This window comes from Lingula anatina, chromosome 1 (genome assembly GCF_051362555.1).
Source record: "Lingula anatina isolate TDL-2025a chromosome 1, LinAna3.0, whole genome shotgun sequence".
NCBI classification, from domain to species: domain Eukaryota; kingdom Metazoa; phylum Brachiopoda; class Lingulata; order Lingulida; family Lingulidae; genus Lingula; species Lingula anatina.
Genome location: NC_141767.1, coordinates 29,803,500 through 29,814,292, shown reverse-complemented (window position 1 = coordinate 29,814,292; position 10,793 = coordinate 29,803,500). Strand labels below are relative to the sequence as shown.

At 37.4% G+C, this 10,793-nt stretch overlaps 1 protein-coding gene across 1 annotated transcript in view; it reads right to left on the bottom strand.

The window, feature by feature from the left end:
• Window positions 1-2,017: 2,017 nt before the first annotated feature.
• The window catches only part of LOC147764232 (protocadherin-10-like), a 158,798-nt gene continuing 150,022 nt past the window's right edge, over window positions 2,018-10,793 (bottom strand). The window contains exon 7 of the transcript XR_015332068.1: window positions 2,018-2,828. The gene's annotated coding sequence lies outside the window, so the exon portion shown is untranslated. The remainder of the gene's footprint in view (window positions 2,829-10,793) is intronic.

The following is a 10,793-nucleotide window of genomic DNA, read 5'->3' as shown; positions in this document are numbered from 1 at the left end:
ATATCTGTGGCTCTGCGGGTAAGATGGATTAAATTTAAAATTATCGCTTTTGCCAGTAACCTAGCAATCTTGTCTCGACATGTTAACACTAACAGTTGTTTATCTCCGAACCTTTCCGATTTTTTTGGAAAATAAAACAAATGTATCAGTTCGGGGCAAAGGGCCTACCACAGAAAGGGGCAAAACGCCAGTTTTGCCCCACTCAACCCACCTACCTTACTTTTAATTTATAAACTGAGGGAATGATAACATAAAAGGTGTTATAAAAAAAACAAGTTACATGTCACAGTTCATAACCACTAACTGAAAACCTACTGTGTCAGTGATTGGGGACAAACGACTCTCTATACACAAAGAAAGATGTTTTTAACAGTGGCGGATTTAGAGGGGGGGTCTGACACCCCCCCCCCCTTTAATTTTGACTAGCTGATTCAAAAACAGACTATCAAATGGTTCGGTCACCTGGCACGAATGCCTCCACATCTACCGGGGAACAAAGTGCATGTAAAGAAACACTCCGGTTTTAAGGCAAGGGGAAGACCGAGAAAGAAGTGGGTACATGTGGATGGAGTACCGAGAGATTTTGCAATCTAACAACATCCCACTCAACCAAGCATTCCAGCTGGTCAGGGACGGAAAACTCAAACTCTTTCTCCCCTTGACACCGTAAAGGGTATAAGAAGGATGACAAAAGAAAGAAAGAAAGAAAGAAAGAAAGAATACTCGTAGTTCTAAACCGTGCCAAATGGCACCCATTGCTCTCTCAAATACCAACAACCTGTATCAACCCCTGTGTGTTTAAGATAGGCTATACCTCGTTATTAAATAGTAGTTTAGGTTTTGCAAATGGCACAATGCTAACAATAAAGTTAAAATGATAGGAAGTGTTTTGCGTATTATGTTGAATGATATTAAGCAATATTAAGAAATATCATCAATCGTTAATTATTTTCTTGAGTCTGCACTACTCTCCATCTCCAGAAGCAGTTCTTGTGTTTTAAAATTGTAATGTGTAACATTTCAAAAGTGGTTTTTCTCAACTTACAGCTTGGTATGGATTTGTAAATTGTTTTTATTGCTCTGAAATATAGGTGTAAGTTGCGTTTGTTGCATTTTCATTTGCGAGTAAATCCAGTTTTCATAGCTTAAGTTGTATGAGAAGTAAATAACAATTTAAGATAATCCTATCCTCTCGGTGAAAGAGCTTACATACGCATGATTAAAAAAACAACAGAAAATGAAAAAAAATGTTATAATTCAAAGAAGAAATAACTGAAATTAGGAAAAACATTCTTGGTTCATTCAAAACAAGGGATATTGTTGGATTTGGGGTAAAACGCCCACCATGGGCGTTTTGCCCTGTGACAAAAGGCTTTTTGCCCCACCCATGGGGCAAAAAGGCCAAAAAAATTATTTCCTAATTTTAACTATTGTGTCTTTTCTTTTGCAACTATTTACAAATGCATGTTCCAGACTGAACCCCATATCAGAACGACAATATCGGTGCCAATTTGGATGGAATATCTTTTTGACAATGGAAACTAGAGGGATTCTTCCTTAAGGGGTGCGTTTTGCCCCGCTCTCCCCTATCTGTGCTACTTTTAATACTACTAGTGTATGTTTACGCATCAAAAAGTACATGTAAAAACGTGGAAAAATAATTATATAAAGTAAATAAAAAACTATTAATGTACGTAATTACTATATTAAAATGATCTTGATTCTTTCTCATGTGAAATTTGAAAGAGATTACATTACAGTGCAATCTACTCAATGGGTTAAGTTTTAAATACGAATAAAACGAAAATGAGCAAGCGCATGGCAGCCTGTGATATCTATACTACCGTGAATTACTTTGTAGGGCGAAAAGAGGCAAGAATCAAGATAGGGCGGATAAATATGTTATGGGGACGTATTTTTGAATAGCGACTGTGCGTGTCGCGCTTGTAGGAACGTTATCTTTGCCACAGAGTCTCTGACACAACCAGGTGTCTTTGATCCTCTTACCTGCTGGTATATTGTTTGTTGTTCAGAGAAGGCGAAGTCCAAGAGAAATTTACTCAGGACGCCATGACGGGAGGGAAAGAACTCGAAAGGAGCACAGGCTTCAAACAACTGCGCATGTGCGAAAAGTGCGCTGTTTGAAATTAACAAGTTGGTGAAATTGAGAAAGACCGTCTGGTTGATTTTATTTCATTAGATCTCTGGTGTCTTTTTGAAAATTTATATTAGAAATGTTCTGTTGATTTTATGTTGTAAAAAGTAAATCCGTCGGAATTTCTTAGAAAAACATTTATTTTACCTTCATTTTAAGGGGATTCCCATTGTATTTATAGTGTTATATGTGGCCCCAATGGGGATTTTCACACCTCCCCTACTCTTGATTAATAAAATTCTTCACCTGGAGGATTGTAAATAACATTGCAAAATACATTGAAAATCGTAGGAAGGTTAACTGCAGATAATGCTACGAGGATATTCTTAACAGTGGGGGAACTCGGCCAATATAAAGTTTTTAACTTCGTTTTACGATTTTGGAGCGCCTGTTCTAATTTTTGAAAGCGAGGCAATGGAACCAAACAATGCGATACAATTTGTAATCTCGTAAAAATTGCTATTTTTATATAAAGGTTATAGCATGGAGTACATCGAAATGCGACTTGTTTATTATTATGATCTTAAATAATAATTAATATAAAACAAACGATATAATATGTTCTTAACGTTAGCCTATTTATTAGCTTAATTGATTTTTTTTCGTATTTGGAGATTAAAAACACAAAAGTTGTCTGGTTTCATATCGAGGCACTACGTTTCGTTCGTGTGCTCTCGAAAGGTGGTCACGATCCTCATGGAAGAAGCATGGCATTCAACGCGTCCTGCTCTAAGATGGACAGATTGTACCGCAATGAGCACGGCTTGTATCTGTGTACAGCTTGTTGGAGGATTTTCTCGTTACTGGGACAAGTTCGGGAGCGCAAATGTTCTATGAAGGTGGAGAATTAAAGGGATAATAACTGTTTGTTTTGGCAAAAAAAATGAATTTTCCTGGAGTAAACAATAATTTCCCCATACTTAGCAATGGTTAACAAATCCATTTCTACATTCAAAGTTAGTCCCTGGTTTTATTCTAAAAAGTTTGGTTTTATGTTATAATCTCTTATAAGATTATTACAGAGTATAGCCATCTATGGAGGTCACGTGGTCTGTGGTACATTTCCCTTATGAACAGAGATTGTTTACTTAAAAAATTTTCACAGTGGCAGATAGATTAGCAATAAATAAATAAATAAATAAATAAATAAATAAATAAATAAATAAGAGAAGGGGATGAAAAAGAGTTCAAGGCTAATAAGAGTAGATTTGGCCGAGACATGAATAAAAATCGAAACAATTAGGCCCTACTTCATTTCTAAGCTGGAGGTTATGGTCAGACGAATGAACTGCACACAAAGATTATCTCTTTTCCATCTAGTTGTCAATAGAACAAAACAAGCCTTCAGTGTGTATGCGTGTGTTTGCGTGCGTGCGTGCATGCTGTAACACAGTTTCAGCGGAGTGATAAACCCTCCTGAAAGGCCTACGTGGCACATTTCACTTATGAACAAAGGTTGATCACTTAAAATATTCTTCACAGTGGCAGATAGATTGACCAAAAAAGAGGATGAAAAAGTTCAATAAGAGTAAAGTACGAGTATTCTCCAGTGTATGCCTTAGCGAATCTTTAATAAAAATTAAGTCTTTCGCCCTTGTTCGTTTTTTGTCTTTCACTTTTGATTCTGTAGTCGTAGCAAATTCGCCTTTTAAACTTTTATAGTAAATAATTTAGTTGAATCTCATTTTTAATTTAAAAAATGTAACTTCTTTGGAAATTGTCACCTTTTTCCAGTACGTCTTTTCACCCAGTCACCCACCCTTAATTCTGGATCTTCCTCTCATAGTAATGGGACGGATTTTCTTTCAGTTATTTAGAGGAAAAGTATGTCAATTAGCTGGTAAAACTTGTACGTGAAAGCATTAATTATATCATAGCAGTCGGGAGCTGGTGGTACAGTCAACATCTTTTTACAGCTTTACATTTTAACTGAATTACTTTTCATCTTTCATTTTTTACTATCGTCAGTGCAGAACTATTATTGTCTCTGTAGCAGCCAGTTGAAAACCTTCAAAATGTCATTCTCTTGATTTTACAATAAAAGATTAATTTTTGTTACCAAATGAGTTTTGATTTTTTTTTTTAATTAAGGGTAGGCCTACCATTGGTGTGTGTGTGTGTGGGGGGGGGGGGGGGGGGGGTGACCACAGTTCATAGGAAATGAAATCAATCATTTACAAATCACAGTAAATAAAACTTAAATCATATCTCACTAATAAAGCAAATAGAAAATCCTGATAATCACAAATCGCCGAGTACAATACTTCGTTTCACAAAGGGCAAAGAATAAAAAGGAACATTCATGAGTCACGGGAATCTGGATGTTATTAACACCACCAGTAAAATAATAATAAGATCTCCCCCAACTGGATGGTATCATGAAAGACAATGGAGGAAACAGCAAAGCGAATTATGGGGATCCCACCCATTCTCTTCTTTATTTCTCACCAAGCAATATTAGACTTCTGATTTTCAAGGGCAGTAAACGTTTTAAGGTAGTTTTTGTCTCTGTATCTAATATTAATTTCACTTTTAATCCTAGCTTATAAATATTATAATAATCAGTTTTTTAAATTTAGTTTTATGTCACAAATAAAAACAATTTCCGACATTTACATTTCAATATTTTTTATTGGCTGAATTTATTTTTTATCTTATTTCACTAGAAAAAAACAAGATAAACATAAAGCTGGACATTTAGGAAATGACCAAACAAAATCCATTGAACGACCCTATATTGTTAGAGATCTCGGTAATTTATTGTTTTTGTAAACCTACGTCATCAGGAACAAACACTTGGTCAGAATAATAATATGCCTTTATTGTCTAAGTAATAGTTGGTAACACTTCCCACCTTATTCAACATAATTGACCTATATTATATACAGTAACTTAAAACACCAACAAACAAAGACTACGATAGAGGTCGCTGCGCGACCAAGATAAGACCAAGTGTAGTTCCCAGACTCCAGTTTTTGCAAACCTACGTCATCAGGAACAAACACTTGGTCAGAATAATAATATGCCTAAATAGTGAGGGAAAAAATATGAAAAAGAAACTAAAAATAAGTTGAACACTCATAGTCAAAGGGTAACAACAAGAACAAGAACATCTTAAGCAAAAAAGACAAAACTGCTAAGAGTACAAAACATGGAAAATCGCTAAAATGTGCAAGAAATACACAATAAATGGAACAAGCACTATATGGGAAGCAAATTGCTACCCTAAATAGTGACAACAAGGAAATCTCAGCGCAGGAATAGAGACAACCTGCCTTCTCCCTAAATGTAAAGCCAAGTTCTCACTTTTAAGAAAATATGAACTACACCAGTCATTCTCCTTTTAACAAGTCTGTAGTGAATGAATTTGGGGGTTTACTACTGTATGTACATAGTGTTCAAAAAAACACTGATGGTGTTTTCCATCGCCCCAGTTTCATGACAATCTCTGGCTGCACGTTGTTTGCAATAGCATAAGTTGCTCCAGTAGGACGGAATGATTTAGCAGAATATACGTCCATAGAAAGTCCAGCAGCCTTGATACTGTCAGTAAGAATGCGTGCTATAGATGATGCATCCAAGGGATTAAAAGGCTTCCGAAGGGAAAAAAAAACAGGACCGTCTCGAGTTCGATGCTGGTTCGTTCTAAGAATGTAGTCTCTGGGAGCAATAACTGGATCAAGTTTATTATTAGAACAAGGTGGAATGTGCACCTCAAATCCAGTTCTCTGAATATCATTCTTTATACCAAGGAAAATGATTTTCAAAGAGCCATCCTCTCCAAACAACAACTGATCAGTAGTAAATAACATTTTACTTAGCCTATACTAAGAGTGCTTGAATTAAAAACTACTGATTTTGGAGCAATATCAGAAGGCCTTAACATGACTACAAGTGACAATAAAGTAACTGCCTTAAGTCTAAGCTCCTTATCAGACAAGCTGTCATTATCAGGCCACTTTGTAAACAAACTATGAAAAGCATTAACTGGTAAAACTGCTGAATGTTCCATTGGACTTACTGTAGAGGACTTGACAAGTGCTACATAGAGCCTTTGAATGTCATTGTCACTAACAAGATTAGGTAAACCAGAACTTTCATAATAACAAGACAGTGCTGATAAGGCAGTCTTTAACTGAGATCTCGGTTTATCCGAGGAGTCTGCAATATGACATAAGAATGATGCAATAACTGAAGTATGCACTGGTGGAAATACTGCAGACATCTCAACACAAAATTTATATAGTTTCTCAATAGAACCATTGTAAAGGCGTAATGTAGATGGAGCCAAACATTGTGGTAACTGCATTGCAGCTCTATTGGACCAACCACTACTTATTAACCTTGTGCTCCAGATACTCGCTAAGCCTAAATTTTCCACCTTCGGTTCCTTAAAGGTTCTGGAGAAGTCATCCTCGACAGCACCAAATAGCGGTTTATCTTTAACTTCAGTGGAGGAGCCACTGACATTTTTCGCAGCTTTTGGAACCATACCTGCCTTGGCCAATACGGAGCGATTACCGTGGCCACAGCCTGCTGTTGTATTATTGTATCTAATACCTCTGGAAGCAGGCGAAATGGTGGATTCACAAAGTTGTTGTGTGAAAACCAATCTCTCTGAGCTAGAGCGTCTATTCCTGAAGTTAGGGGATCCCAATACTGACTGTTGTAACTAGAGGATCAGAGAGGCGATACCGCCTCCAAATATTGTACCACCAGCTGGAGCAAGCGCATTCGTATAGACCCCCACATACACAAAATAAGGGACACAGCCACCAGTTTTGTGCTTGACAAGCTGTAAAAATGCAATCAACAAGAATTTTTAAACTATTGCAAAAAAAATATAGGGTACAATCAAATTTAAGTTCTTCGTAAGGTAGATCAAGGGTCAATTTCAAGGTCACAGTAAATTGCCAGTATATGACTTCCTATTCAAGTTCAAGAGTAACTATGGACCTATCTCTGTCAAGTTTGAAGTTAAAAGAGAAAGAAATTAGCAGAGTTCAGTTCATGATAAAAAGTAGGTCAAAGGTCAATTTCAAGGTCACACTTAGATTGCCAGTATAGGACTTCCTATTCAACTTTTATAGTAACTATGGACCTATCTCAGCCAGTTTTGGAGATAAAAGGGAAGCAAATATTGCAAAATTCAGTTCATGGTGAAAAGTAGGTCAAAGGTCAATTTCAAGGTCACATTTAGATTGCCAGTATATGACTTTCTATTCAAGTTCAATAGTAACTATGGACCTATCTCTGCCAGTTTTGGAGATAAAAGGGAAGCAAAATTTGCAAAGTTCAGTTTATGGTGAAAAGTAGGACAAAGGTCAATTTTAATGTCACATTTATAATGCCAGTATATGACTTCCTATTCAAGTTCAATAGTAACTACGGACCTATCTCAGCCAGTTTTGGAGATAAAAGGAAAGCAAAATTTGCAAAATTCAGTTCATGGTGTAAAGTAGGTCAAAGGTCAATTTTAAGGTCACATTTAGATTGCCAGTATATGACTTCCTTTTCAAGTTCAATAGTAACTACGGACCTACCTCTGCCAGTTTTGGAGATAAAAGGAAAGCAAAATTTGCAAAATTCAGTTCATGGTGAAAAGTAGGTCAAAGGTCAATTTAAAGGTCACATTTAGATTGCCAGTATATGACTTCCTATTCAAGTTCAATAGTAACTATGGACCTATCTCTGCCAGTTTTGAAGATAAAAGGAAAGCAAAATTTGCAAAATTCAGTTCATGGTGTAAAGTAGGTCAAAGGTCAATTTTAAGGTCACATTTAGATTGCCAGTATATGACTTCCTATTCAAGTTCAATAGTAACTATGGACCTATCTCTGCCAGTTTTGGAGATAAAAGGGAAGAAAAATTTGCAAAGTTCAGTTCATGGTGAAAAGTAGGTCAAAGGTCAATTTCAAGGTCATAGTAAGATTGCCAGTATATGACTTCCTATTCAACTTCAATAGTAACTATGGACCTATCTCTGCCAGTTTTGGAGATATAAGGGACTAGATGTTATAATTTTGGAGTTACCATAATGTGCCTTAAATTTCGTACAGAAAAAATTAATTTAAATAAAGAAAATGTCATTTTGGTCAAAATTCTTGAAAAAGGAGGTGCTCTGAAGTTTCAGAAGTTCAAATTTGATGAAATAATGTCATTTTTGAACACAAGTTGTCTGCTTTGCCAAGCCTTATGTTTTATTTTTCCAGAGTTCAAAATTTATTATCTATTACCGTACTGCACATTTTGCTTTTACCACCAATATGTACTTTTTGATACAGCGTAACTCGAAAACCGTATGGAATACAAAAAAACCGAGACCACCTCCAGTGTTGGGCTTTACATGCTCTACAAAATGCAAAAAAGAATGGGTCTCTAGCATTAACGGTTCCCGAATTAGAGACAGTTTTCAGTTTCGGTATCTTATGGCCGCTACTCCCGTGAAAATGCACCGATTGACCCCAAATTCATGGAGATGAAAGATGACCTGAAGGGTAACACTTTCCAATAATATTATTGGTTAAGTCTGTGTGGTGTCTGAATAACAGGGCAAAAAAAATTTTTTTCGTAAAAAATTTCATTTTTTTGAAAATTTTGGCCCATTTGACCTTGAAGTAGAGGTCAAAGGTCAAATCCAAGGGTATATTTGAAATCTACACATATGACTTTTGGAAAGCCGTCTATAGAAATTTTTCCCATAACTCCTTCCGTAGGGTAGATAATTAGCATTTAATTTTGCTATTTTTAGACAAGGGTGCATTGCAATGAGTGCCACACCCAGACCCCAATACCGACAAAGCCCAAATTTTACGTGGAACGAGTTGAGATTATAGGTGACCTAAATCCATGAGATGGGTACGGGGGCCCTTACCGTCTAGGAGGAGAAGCGGTAACGGTAGCCGTCCGGCAGAGCCGGCGGAGCCAACGGAGCCGGCGGAACGATCCGGATGGGACCGAAACCATGTGTACCGCCAGCGCTAACGCTGGTGGTACAATAAGGCAGATGTGTTGTTTGCACTGAAGCAAAGCGGTGGCAAGTATGAGGACCCCATAGCTGATCTATGTAACCAAAGAGGTGAGGATGTAACTTCCATTCGAATTTGCTTGTCAACCGAGATAAATAATCTGCTGCTACATTGCTTTTGCCTGGCAAGTGACGTGCTAGCAATGTTATATTGTTTTCCAGGCATTCTGCCCATATTGCTTTCGCCAACTTTGTTAACTTCAAACTGGGGCCTCCCATGTGATTTAAGTAACAAATTGCGGTCACATTGTCTGACAACAACTGAATCACTTTTCCTTTGAGATGATCCCTGAATGACATCACAGCCAACAGAACTGTTATAAGTTCTCGGTAATTGGAAGACTTGAATGACACCCTTGCGTTCCAAAGTCCTTGTGCTTGTCTGCCCTGATACACAGCGCCCCAGCCATGTGGCTGGCGTCCGTCTCCAGTTGCCCATCTATCTGGTGGGGCGTAATGGTTACACCGTTCCATTCTTTTAAAGATTCGATCCAACAATTTAAGTCCTGGCGGGCTTCCACGGACCAATTAAGCCTATCATTCCAGGAATTCCGTTGCTTTAACAGCTGATATACTCCACGTAACATGAGCTTGCCCGGATATACTACTTTACACATCGATATACACTGCCCAGGGATTCTTGCTAATGAACGGGCTTTGATGTTTGGACTGCCAAGCAAACGATAAATGTCTTTACGCAAGTTGCGTATTCTCTGCTTTGGTACTTTTAATTCTGGTACCCCACTGTCACCACAAGAGTCGATAACGTAACCTATGTACTGAATTTTCGATGATGGAATCAACAATGACTTCTCATAGTTAATATTCCAACCAGTTGATTCCAATACATGTACACAGAATTTGGTATGCTTATCAATAGTATCTGCATCAGCAAGTATCAAAATATCATCCATGTATGCAATCAAACGAACACCTTGTAGTCTCAAATACTCCACCACTGGGCGTAAAGTTTTGCAGAAAAAATATGGGCTCGCCGACAAACCAAAAGGGAGAGCCTGCCAAACATAAAAGTGTCCACTCCACTGAAAACCCAGAAACTCCTGGTAATCCGGATGAACTGGCACATTATGAAAACCATCCTTAAGGTCAATGGTTGACAGTTAACCCCAGTGCGAATAACATCCTTTAACAATGATATATCCTCATAGCGAAAAGTTGAAGTTTGGCAAAACTGATTGATATGACGTAAATCACATATGAGTCGAAGCTTATTCTTCTTCTTCGGAACACAACTAATGGGGTTCACACACCTTGGTTGGTGGTCAATATGTCTGACTGCACCTGTGGACAATAATCGCTCAATCTCTGAATTCACAAAGTCAAATAAATGTCTGTCTGACTTGACATGGTTTGATAGAATACAATTAGGTGGCTCAGAAGCAAACGGCAGCTGTACACCATCACAAATCCAAGATAAAACATGACTAGGGCATCCAATCTGCCTCCAAAAAGAAACACAATCTTTCAAAAAACTTGGCATTTAATCACCTTGATTTGCATTGATCCCAGATTGTGACCTATTAGAAGGGAATTCCCTATTAGCAAATCAATCAAAGGTATCATGATTACCGTAACTTCCAGAACGATTAT